Genomic DNA, 10,408 nt, shown 5'->3' with positions numbered 1-10,408 from the left:
TAGGCTACTGTCCCTATTCTCATAGCATTTACACTTTCTTTGCAATATCTTCACCCTTAACACTTATTTACAATTAATTATGTACTTATTTGTTTAGTGCCTGTTTCTCCAGCTGGACTGTCTATTCCATGAGGAAAAGGCTGGGTGTGTTTTCTTTATTGTAGTAGGCCAATGTCTAATAAATATATTTCAATGTGAAAGTCAGAAAAGAGAAGAAGAGAGCAATCAGATGAAAAGTGGCTTTTGGATTTAGTGATTAGGAACCATGGGTGACCATAGAGAAAGTAGCCTCAGTGGTATAGGCAGATTCAGGCTGAAATGGGTTTAGGATCAGAAGAGAAACTGTGGGGCCATAGGGTTTAAACTCACTTTAAGAACTTATTCATGGGAGAAATGAAAACAAGATAGAAACAGATAAAGAGAAGATGTGTAGAACAAGAAAGCTCTCCTTTTTAAGATAAGAAGGAACTGAGTTTATTTATATGGTTGGAGAGAAATCAATTAAAGAAAAACTATATAAAGTAATAGAGAGATTACAGATATGAGATAGGAAAGAGCTCCATCAGTGAAAGGGCATTGAGAGAGTATGGAGACTGGAGTCCAGAGAATAAGTTCTATAAACCCCAAAAGTTACTTTTCCAATGAGACAAGAAAGTGAAGGTGGGAGGGTGTGTGGCTTGCACACAGGCATGGAGTCCAGGGATGGTGTGGCTTCCTCCGTGTATTCTAGACTGTCTACTAGTTATACTAGTGTCCTATATTTAGTTCTGTTGCTGTAACAAATACTCTGAAGGAAAAAAAAACAGAAGAGAGAAGGGTCTCTTTAGCTTCCACTCCCAAGTTACAGTCTACCATACTTGGGAAGTTATGGCAAGAAATCAATCAGTCACATCACATCCACAGCTAGAAGCAAAGAGAGGATAAATGCATTCTGGATTGCTTGCTACTCAGCTAGCTTTATCTACTCTTACACAGTCCACAGCCCTGCCTGTGAAATAGTGTTGCCCACAATGGGCTTGGTTTTCATACAGCAATTAGCGATCAAGACCATCTCTCGCTGACATGGCCACAGGCCAACCTGATCTAGACAGTTCTTCATTAAGACTCTGTTCCCAGGTGACCTATGTCATAACAAGGTGACCACTAAAGCTAAGCAGCACAAGGAGATACTCAAAGAAAGATGAGTGGGAGAAGGGATAAAGAAATAGCAGCTTGCCAGGCGTTGGTGGCACACACCTTTAATCCCAGCACTTGGGAGGCAGAGGCAGGAGGATCTCCATGAGTTTGAGGCCAGCCTGGTCCACAGAGCGAGTTCCAGGACAGCCTCCAAAACAATACGGAGAAACCCTGTCTCAGAAAAGCAAAAAAAGAAAAGAAAAGAAATAGCAGCTTAAGAGCAGGGGCTGGATATTGTGGGATAGTTATACACTGTGTAAAGATGTATTGCTGTGATAGGTGTAATAAAAAGTTGTACAGTCAATAGCTAGGTAAGAGGAATAGACAGGACTTCTAGGCAGAGAGAACTCTGAGAAGAAGAAAGGACAGTCTACAGTCAGCCAGACTCAGAAGTAGGATGGGCAGTATGTAGATGAGGTAAGGAGCCTTGTGGCAGAGCATACATTAATATAAATAGTCAAATTATATATAATAGAACAATATTACAGAGGAACTTCGGGTAACTGTCCAGGCAGTGAGATATCTCTGTCAATTCTAGAGTTTATGTATTATTATTATTATTAATGGAGTTGAAGACATAGTTACAGTTATAGTTTTCCTTAGTTATGATAAAAGATAAGCTACATATAAGACTTTAGACTCACACAGATAGGATTGATGATAAAATACTTTCTTTAAGTCTTACTAAATATTAATGGACTAAATATTGCAACTATAGTTCTTACTTGATAAATGTTCTGTTATATATAATTTGATTATGTTAAAGTTAAAACCTTTCTTTTTATTTAGACAGAAAAGAGGAAATGATGGGGGAAGTCCTTCTGTATATATGCTTGTCCTACTGGTTGATTAAATAAAGCACTGTTGGCCAATAGGGAAGCAAGATAGGTGGGATTAGGAGGATTCTGGGAAACAGAGGCACAGAGTTACCAGAGGAGTAAGAGGTCTGGACCCCTTTCTCCAGTACGAGAAGACCACGTGGAAATACTCAAATTAACAGTTATGGGTTAATAATTAAGTTAGAGCTAGCTGATAGAAAACCAAGCAAATGATCAACAGATTCATAATTAATATTGTGTTTCGTGTGTTATTTGGGAGCTGAGACAGCCCGGGACCCAGGCAGCTGGTGGGAAGACTACACATTACAGTGGCACAAATTTGTAATCCCTGAACTAGAAAGCAAAGACAGGTCAACCATACAAGTAAAACTTAGCATCACTGCTGAGAGAATGGACAGGGGCTGGGAGGGGTAGTGGAATACTGATGACTCCATCTTTTTACCTTTCTTGGGAAGAAAATAGGGAGGAGGAGGGTTCATAACTCCTATGAGAACCTCCCAGAATGGGCCTTCTAGAAGGCACCTCTATTCTTGACTCTTAAAATTTTTGTGTTAGCTAGGTCCTATGCAGCCCCTGGCCCAACTTTCTTTGCAGAGCAAAAGCTGGTGAGTTCTCTGCTCTCTTTCTCTTTGATGTTTACTAAGTCTTCTGGCTTGTGAGTGTGATACTCTAATGGCTGCAGAGATGCAGCCAGTTTGAATGTGACATGGAAGACTAGAAAGAGACCTGGTAACGAGTTTCTCCAGTTCTGCAAATGAATGGTTATTCCATTAAGATATGCTTGCATAAATAAATGAGTTTTGTCAGGTGTGCTATTTAAACCCTCTAGAACTTTGTGTTGACTGTGTTGACAAGGTAAAGTCTAAGATGTCTTAAGATATTGAATGTCATCCATCATACCCTTGGACAACAGCACAGGTCTATGACATCCAGAAACTTCCTTCTCCAGTGCCTTGTTCATCCTGTTATCTAAATCAAGAATGCCCTGCTGTAATGTTGGCTCAAATTTAGGGGTCAATTTAGCTGACCCTATTTCTGGAAGCCTTCTCTGATCATGCCAAGTACAATGAAAGCATACTATCTCTGCTTTTGGCTCACGAGACTTGCTTCCTTAAATACACATTAACATATTTTTGAACATTTACTATATCATGCACTTTCCCTTCAGTGTTCTTCCCTATGATTATATCTTTAAAAGATATGGGAAAATGACCTCTGTCTCTGATTGTATGTAAAAAATCAACTCAAACTGGATAAAAGACCTAACTTGAAGATCTAAAATGATAAAACTCCTAGAAGAAAACACAGGCGATATATCGCAAAGCATTGGCAAATCCAATAATGTTTTTAAGACATAGAAGCAATCAGGAAAACAAAACAAAGATAGACAAATGGGATCACATCAAACTAAAAATTTTATATGCTGTAAAGAAAATAACAGCAAAATAAAACAGAGCTTGCAGACTGGAGGAAATATGTAGAAGGTCTGTGCATGTATATGTGTATATGTATAGTGTGTGTGTGTTTGTCCATGTATGCAGGTGTGCACATATATATATGTGTATGGGGAGAGGACCACCTTGGGTGTTGTTCTTCAGCAAGTGTTTACCTTGTTTTCCTCTCTTCTGTTCCCCCCTCTCCTTTCCTCTTCTCTCTTCTCTCCTTTCTCTTCTCCACCCGCCCCCCACCTTTTGAGGCAGAATGTCTCACTGACCTGGAGCTCACTAAGAAGGCTAGACTGGCTGTCACTGAGCCTAGAGATTGGCCTTTCTCTAACTGTGGGTTTCCAAGCAAACACCACCACACTTGGCTTTTTGTGTAAGCTTTTGGGATCAAACTCAAGTCCTTGAGCTTTTGCAGCAAGCACATTATAATAGAGCTATCTATCCAGCCCTAGAACATATCTTCCTGTGGTTTGAATAAGAAGCTCCCACAGGCACCTGTGTTCAGGTCTTAATGCACATTTGGCAGTGGAGACTTTAGGAGGAAGAGTCTGGGTGGGTCACCAGGGAAAAGTCATTGCAAGGTAACTTGTCTAGGTCCTCTCTTTCTCTGCTTCCTGTCCCCTGTAAGATGATTCACTCTTCTTTGCCATGACCTGCTAATCAATGCACTGCTCACCATGGACTCAAACTTCCAAAACCATGAACCAAAAACAGCTCTCCCTTAAGCAGTCATGTCAAGTATTTTTGTTATAACAATGAAAAGGTGACAGAAGGAAGTAAAAAAAAATGTAACAAAAAGGAATCCAATGGACAAGTGGTCTGAACAGACAAGTCAAAAGAGGAAATACAAATGACTAATAAGTAGGTGAAAGATTCTCATGACCATTAATTAGCTGGCAGGGAAATGCAAACCAATGCGGCACCAACCTTTCATCTCACTTCCATACACAGATTGTAAAAACATAACAAAACAAAGGAAAAATCAAAATACAGTAAGCTCTGGCAAGGAAGGGAAGGAAAAGAAGCGCTTACACACCATTGAGGGGAATACTAGTGAGCAGAATTACACGTTAAAAACATGATGTGCCATTTGAAACCATGGGTTCCACTCTCGGGTGTTCAGAAGAGAGGAGACATGAGGATACCAAAGACTCCTTGCACACTCGTGTTTATTATAGCACTGCTGACAATAATTAAGATATGGAATCAGCTTAAATACCCAGCAACAGATGACTGGAAAAAGAAAATGTGGTATACAAACACATTGGAATATTAGTCAGGCACAAAGAAGAATAAAATCTTGTCTTTTGCAGTAAGAAGGATGGAGATAGTTAAGCCAGCCAGAAACAGGAAAACAAGTATCACATGTTTTCTGTCATGTGTGGAAGTTAAAAGATGCTGATATGAAAGTAGAGTAGTTACTGCAGCAGGATGGGCAGATGAATATGGGAGGCTGAGTTTGATGGGCATAGATGTGTGTGTGTGTGTTATAATACCACAATAAACCTGTTGATAAGTACAATACTTACTAACAAAAGATTCAAAGAAGTGCCATAAAATACTACTAACTTCCCAAATTATGAAGCCAAGAATATCGTTATTTTTCTGCATATTTATTTTCCCCTTTCCTAGAATTCAGTATCAAAGCTGTGGACGTTTGTGTGTTTGCTAAGCAAGTATTCTACCTCTGAGCTACATATCCAGCCCACAAAGATCTAAATGTCACCCTTTTCCTCCTACTTAGTGTCAAATCATTTCCCACTACAGTGTTCACATTAAATCAGATTTTAAATACAAATATTAAAAGAAAGTCATACAGAACATATTAATTTTTTTATATTTACTTACTATATGAGTGTTTCCCCTGTGTGCACACACGTGTGTACGTACACCTGGAGTTTAGAGGAGGATGTTGGATTCCCTGGAATTGGAGCCATGATTTGAGTAGTAGGAGTTGAGCCTGGGTCCTCTACAAAAGCAGCAAGTGCTCTTAACCATTGAGCCATTGCACCAGTCCACAGAGTTTCGCTTCTTCCCGGGACAATGCTTTCACAGTTTTCATATCTTTCCCTCCCTGCATTCAAAATGCCCATTCTTCCCTGGGCCTCCCACAAATTTCTGATCTTGGAAAAGCACTTTTTACATCCTGTTTATCATTCCCTGCCATAACCGGCCATCCACTTCCTGACTCTCGCGAACCCTAAATCATTCAGGTTTTGCAATGCTGCAGTTACACAGTATCTAACTATAAGCCATCTTGTGTTATTTTATTTTAAAAGATGTGAAAAAGTATAAAAGACACTTTTCTTGAGTGAGAAAACCATTGGATATTTCTAAGAGTGGCTTGGGTGAGTACATGAGCTTCAAGGCTGTGCAGCAAAATGAGAACCCTGGAGAACCATGTCAGTAAAATGAAGAATCTAATATCAATACCAAACCATTTTCCTTTGAGAAAACTGGGCTCTTTTGTAGAACATTGATTAAAAAGACATAAGAAAGGATGATGTGTTTTGTATATGAATCCTTTATTTTTTGGTGTTATTTTTTTCTTTAAGAAATTATTGTGTTTCCAACTATCTTCAGTGTGACAAATGGTTGGCTGAGTGTCACCATTAATAGAGGCATCAATTTTAGGAGTCGTGTTTCTGGAAGGAGGAGGAGGAGACCAGAGTTGAAGATACTACTGATAATAAGCGTGTTTGAATGGTGGTAATTGGCAAGGAGAAAGCCTAAAAGATGTATCCAAAGCCCAACCTTCACATTGCAGGCAAGCTGCCAGATGAAGACTCAAAACAGCACCTACGCTGGCAAGAAAAATACCTTCTGGCTTCTTCCTTGCCATAAAAGCTACTGAGAAGGGTTTAGAGAGACGTACAATCCCCAAAGTGGTAACTTCCGGCTTGTGTTCTATTACCTTGGTGAAAACCTTTGTCATTAGAGAAATGGGGGACAAAGAATGCTCTTTGCCCCTAATTTGTGTGTGTGTGTACATATGCAAGCGAACATGCCATGCACAATATCATTAAACGTCAGACGAGTATGTCCATCTCCCGGAACTGGAGTCACAGACTGTGAGCAGCTTAATGTGGGTGCAGGAAGCAGGGCTTGGGTCCTCAAGAGCAGCAGGTGTTAATGGCTGACCCCTCTCCAGCCCCAACAATTCCATCTTTAACAAAGTATACAACCCTGTGGTCTGGCTGATTAGAAAACGCTATACCAGAACTATGCAGTGAGGATTAGAAATAACTCACAAAATAACTAATATGGGGGCCAGGGAGATGACTGAGTGGTCAAAGCACACAGACAAGGGTTTTTACCACTCAAGTTAAAAACAGGCTGTGAAGGTGTGAGTCAGTGCCTCAATGGGGGAGGGAGGGAGGGAGGGAGGCAGAGTCAGGCAAATCCCAGGCTCCTTGGTCAGCTGGTACAGCTAAAACCAGGATAGGTGAGAGAGACCCTGTCTCAAAAACCAAGGTGGAGAACAATAGAAGAGAATATCAATGTCTACCTACTGTGAGTGTGCGCGCGTGCACACAGACACACACACACACACATGCACACACGCACGCACCTAACATATACCAAACAACAAATGATTGATTTAATTTATAATTATTATTGGTTAAAAATTCAAGTTACTTTAAAGAAATTAAGCAATTACTGTTCGTATGTATTTTAAAAAGCATATGACTTATTATTTATTTTTGACACCGTTCTCACCATGTAACCCTTTGAGTTTGGAACTCACTATGTAGAAACTATGTAGACAGGAGACAAGGCTGGCTTCTAGCTCAGAGATCCTCTATGGGGACAAGACTGGCCTTCAACTCACAGAGATCTTCTTGCTTCTACTTCTCAAGTGCTTTGATTAACGGTGTGTGCCACCATGCCCAGAAAAGCCCTCTCTGTTAGTTTGTCAACTTAAGTATAATAGCTAGGTGAATTCAAGATGTCAAGCAGCTTAATTATGAAATTGGCCATTTACTTTAGTTTGTTTTTTTCAATCTGTCTTCCTATTTAATATTCAAGGCTTTTAGTTTGGAATGTTTTGTAAAATATTTTTTAGTGAATAGGATCTAACTGGCAGTCTGCTAGCAGTAAAAACTGGGTTGTTTGTGGCATATGTGGGGGGCTATGGTTTCCAATTCAACATTATTTTTAAATTATTTATTTTTATTTAATGTGAATCCATGTTTTTGCTTGCATGTATGTCCATATGAGGATGTTGGATACTCTGGAACTGGAGTTACAGACCGTTGTGAACTGCCATGTGTATTCTGGGAATTGAACTAAGGTCCTCTGGAAGAGCAGCCAGTGCTCTTAACCACCGAGCCATCTCCCCAGCTGCCTAGTTCAACATTCTGTGACATATTTACAAGTGAAATCAAGGCAGAGTCCTCACAGGGTGACTTATCTATGTATTAGGAATTCCATTACTGTGTAAGAAAAATGCAGTCACAGTACTTCACAAGAAATAAAAAACACAAATTTTATAAGCCAAGAAGTCACAGGTAACTTGGTTTTAATGAGGGTTTTGATGTCATTAGCTTGTCTGCAGCTACAGTTTGGTAGAGACTGAGCCACGAGAGTGTGCTGTCACAGGGTCATTCTTCCTGGTAGTAGGGTATCTAGGGGTCCCTGGGAAAAGAGAAAAACAGGGAGTCTGCAGGAGGAAAGCATCCTGAAGTGTAGAGTATCTTATTTGTTGAACCTCAGCTCCTCTAGCGTGGAGCTTTGTCTTCCTACCAATAAGCATGACAGTGTTTGCACAGACAGTCCTCAAGCATCCCCTGAAACAACAAAGAAACAGTCATCTGGTGGAGTACTGGACTGGAAGATATTTGGGGATGATTTCTGTGAGCACTTTGGTTTTTCATCTACCACATTGTTGAGTCATGTTAAGGATGGAGAGTCACAGTAAGCATGCTGTTTATTTTGAAGCAAATTATTATCAAATGACTATGCTTCAAAAAGTTTTTAAATTTTAATTTCAAGTGGTCATTTGGGTTTGAAGCATATGTCTTTGCAAAGTTGTCATTCACCACCACCCCCAAAAAAGCCAGACAAGTTAATTTTCACATTTGTTGTTTGCAAGCTTGTTGCTTCAAGATGTGACCGTGAAGTTTAAGTCTGGACAACATAACTCCTCTTACTGTGACCTGGTGTGACCCATGCTTGTGTCCACCCAAATGATTGCTACTTAGTCTAAAGAAAAGCTGTGACTGAGCTGTGAGTTGTATCTGTAATTTAAACCTAAAACTTTAGCGACTCAACAGACAACAATTTATAAGTACAGAAGATAATGCCCAAGAGTAACTGTTAGATCCTACAAACCAGTGTTTGAAGCAATCCTGTAGATGTGGCTCACACAGGGTCTTCATGCTCAGTAGATGGTACTCTGTGCCAGTTGTGGTAGTGCACCATCGGGATCCCTGCTGATCTCATTATGTTGAGGCCATCCTGGTCAACATAATGAGACCAAGTCTCAATGGAAGCAAAACAAAACAATAATAAAAACTTTCATTGATGTATACATATTCTCTAAATTAGGCCAGACTCTATGGAGTAATTTCCTCACTGTTCTATGATGGAGGTGAAGTTTGAGTTATTTTCTTCCTTCCTTCCTTCTTTCCTTCCTTCCTTCCTTTCTCCCTCCCTCCCTTCCTTCCTCTTTCAAATATCTATCTATCTATCTATCTATCTATCTATCTATCTATCTATCTATCTATCTATCTATCTGCCTATCTATTTTTTTTGAGATAGGGTTTCTCTGTATTGCCCTGGCTGTTCTGGAACTTGTTCTGTAGATTAGACTGGCCTTGAAATCACAGAGATCCACCTGCTTCTGCCTCCCAAGCTCTGGGATTAAAGGCATGCACCACCCTACCCAGCTTTGAGTTATTTTCTTTTATTGGCTTTTAGTGGGTAATACCCTAGCATGGTAAGGCACCCAAATAATCAAGAGTATACCATAATTGATGACTTCCTTCCAAATGTATCCCCAGGGACATCTCTCCTCCTTGACAATCCTTGTTGGCATTGTTAATGGACCATTTCAATATACTCCCTTTCTCTGTTCTTACATGTACATATTTAAGCATATGTCACCAGCATTTGCTTTCACATTGAAATGGTAGCATCTGATAAGGGAAAACAGGAATCACACTGAAAGTTGAAGCATTATAGAATATTTCATAAAAATTACATTCATTATTTTATGGTGTGTGCGGGTGCCTGTGTGTGTGTGTGTGTGTGTGTGTGTGTGTGTGTGTGCACGTGTGCCCGTGGGCTCACACACTTTCATGCCATGGCATGTACATGGTGGTCAGAGAACATCTTATGAGAGTCAGTTCCTTTCACCATGTGTGTACAGAAGACTGAACTCAGGTCATTAGTCTTGGCAGTAAGCTCCTTTACCTGTTGAGCCATTTTACTGGCCCTCTCAAGTTCATTGCTTTTTACCATTGACAATGTATAGTGGGGGCTGGAGAGGAGGTTGCACAGTTAAGAGCACTGGCTGCTTTTCTAGATTATCAGAGCTTGCATGGTGGCTCCCAGCTACCTGCAGCTTCATTTCCAGGGCATCTGACATATTCTGCATACATGACAACACTGTACATATGTGGAGCACAGAAACACATGCAAGCAGAATGCTACAACTCAAAAGGTTTAACAGATGATGCATGTAGGAGATTGTTCAGTGTATCAGGGACACAAATCTTTCTCCATTCTTTGGAAGGAGGTGATCGACTGCGAGGCTGAAGTGTAATTTATTTAATTGGGTTTCTATCGTGAAACATTTCAACTGATCTCCTGTCTTTCATGAACACAAACACTGCAAGAAATATGCTTGTACATATGTCTTCATGCATATGCGTTTTCTATCTGCTGTACGGACTCCTAAAGTGATGTCGCTTCTTCATAAACTTAGGAGGTCAAAGTGGATTT

The 10,408-nt window shown here is 40.1% G+C and overlaps 1 long non-coding RNA gene across 1 annotated transcript; it reads right to left on the bottom strand.

Annotated features, from left to right (window-relative positions):
* Nucleotides 1-7,965: 7,965 nt before the first annotated feature.
* On the bottom strand, nucleotides 7,966-9,129 carry LOC121140231. The gene is made up of 2 exons (XR_005877023.1): nucleotides 8,795-9,129; nucleotides 7,966-8,098 (listed from the first exon to the last, which is right to left on the bottom strand). It is a non-coding gene; the product is annotated as an uncharacterized LOC121140231 (long non-coding RNA).
* Between the last annotated feature and the right edge of the window lie 1,279 nt (nucleotides 9,130-10,408).

This window comes from Mesocricetus auratus, unplaced genomic scaffold, assembly GCF_017639785.1.
Source record: "Mesocricetus auratus isolate SY011 unplaced genomic scaffold, BCM_Maur_2.0 Super-Scaffold_100004, whole genome shotgun sequence".
Classification (NCBI taxonomy): domain Eukaryota; kingdom Metazoa; phylum Chordata; class Mammalia; order Rodentia; family Cricetidae; genus Mesocricetus; species Mesocricetus auratus.
This window is presented reverse-complemented; position numbering and strand designations above follow the sequence as displayed.